We start from the raw sequence: 2,034 nt of genomic DNA, 5'->3' as shown, positions 1-2,034 counted from the left end.
TTGTTCTTTTTATATTCCTATGATCAACATTAATCACTTGTTAGTTAAGTGTTAGTAAGACTTAGTCTTTGGCTTATAGGTGTGTGTGTGTGTGTGTGTGTGTGTGTGTGTGTGTTTGTCCTTTGTTGCTGAAGAAGACCATGCCATCAGAGAAATGATGACTTGACTTGTACTTCACTTTGTTTTGAGTGAGGGAGGGCTGTGAAGGTCACCAGTCTCACTTCTCCTCCAGAGTCATCTGAATCCAGTGACCAGATATTCATCAGGATGATTGGAGATGACCCAGGATGAGGCAATTAGGGTTAAGTAACTTGCTCAAGGTTACACAGCTAGTGAGTGTCAAGTGTTTGAGGTGAGATTTTGAACTCAGGTCTTCCTGACTCCTACACTGGTGCTCTCTCCACTGCACCACCTAGCTGCCCCTGGCTTATAGGTAGTTATAAGTCAAAGAAAAGTTTATTTCACTCAGGTTTTGAGGCAGGGCCCAGGTTATCATGGAATCAGGAATCTACTCACAGAATCACAGAAACTCAGGCTGAAAGGAATTTTAGTTCAACCTGTACCTGAAAAGGAGTTCAGGAAGACCAGGCCCTAAAATCCAGGGGTGAAGACAAAGTGTGACAGAATTGTGGACTATGAACAAGCAATTCCACTGCTAGCATGCCTCAAAAATTCAGACATTTCTCAAGGCAGACAGGTGGAATGAAAGCACCTCCAAATTCCCCAAAGCCATTGACCATCTTTTCCTCCTCAGATTGTTCATCGTACTTTGTACTTATGCTATCAGTATAATAGACATAATAGGGGAGCCCCCACCTCCTCATCTGTAGAAATGGGGTAAGGGTGCCATGAAACATGTGTGAGGTTGTCCCTGTGCCTTGGGCTACTCCCAATGACACATGTGCTCTGGCCTCTCCCCAGAAATGTGTCATGGAATGGCCCACCACAGACCCTGGTTCAAGAGATCAGAGGGGGTCCCCTGGTTATACTTATTCAACTTCATTTTGTATTATGGTTATGAGTCTATGTATATTGTTTCCTTTTCTCCCCCTCCTCCCTACTAGTTTATAAATTCTATAAGGTCATTTCTCTCTCCTTCTCTCCTTTCCTTCCTTCCTTTCTTTTTTCCTTTTTCCTTTCCTCCTACTCTTCCTTCTTTCCTTCTTTTTTTCTTTTTCCTTTCTTTCTCTCTTGCTCTCTCCCTCCTTCTCTCCCTCCCTCCTTCCTTCCTTCCTTCCTCTTTTGGTTCCTTCTGCTTGCCTGCCAACAATAATTTATTTGGTTAATTGAATTAAATTGCTGAAATAGATTCACAAAAAAGTGTTGCAACTTCTACAGGAAAATAAATCTTTACTTTAAAAATCAACTTTTCTTAAAGATAAAAGATGCATGCATTAGTGTGTGTGTGTGTGTATACATACATATATAGAAAGTTTGTGAATTTTGTTCTTGTTTAACCTTGTGTTCTCAAGACTAATCATAAAAAGATAAAACAAGAATTATCATTGGAGAATGAAGGTGATCTAAAAAAAAAAAAAGAAGGGGCACAGCCAAGATGGTGGAGTAGAAAGACCCACATACTCTAGCTCTTCCCCCACAGCCCATAAAATATCTGTAAAGAAAGACTCTCAACAAATTCTAGAGTAGCAGAAGCCACAGAATGATGGAGTGGAGGAGATTTCCAGTCCAGGGTGAACTGGAAGACAGACGGGAAAGGTCTATCACACCGGGATGTGGAGTGGAGCACAGCCCAGCCTTGGCTGTGAACTTTCCTTTGACTTATACCTACCTGTAAGCCAAGAACTTAGTCTTACTTAAACTAGCAAGTGATTAATGTTGACCATAGGAATATAAAAAGAACAATATTCAGAAACTTTGTGTGTCCACAGGCCTCAGTGGTGGATTTCACAGCATCAGCAGCAGAAGGTTCACAGATCCCTCAACCTGCAGGTGCCAAAGACCCTTCAAAGGTCAGTGAGAGGGTTTTTTCACCTCTGTGACAAGGGAGAAGGGCCCCCCTAGCTCTGGCCCCAG

This window comes from Notamacropus eugenii, chromosome 1, assembly GCF_028372415.1.
Source record: "Notamacropus eugenii isolate mMacEug1 chromosome 1, mMacEug1.pri_v2, whole genome shotgun sequence".
Classification (NCBI taxonomy): Eukaryota; Metazoa; Chordata; class Mammalia; order Diprotodontia; family Macropodidae; genus Notamacropus; species Notamacropus eugenii.
Note: the sequence above shows the minus strand (reverse complement) of the source record.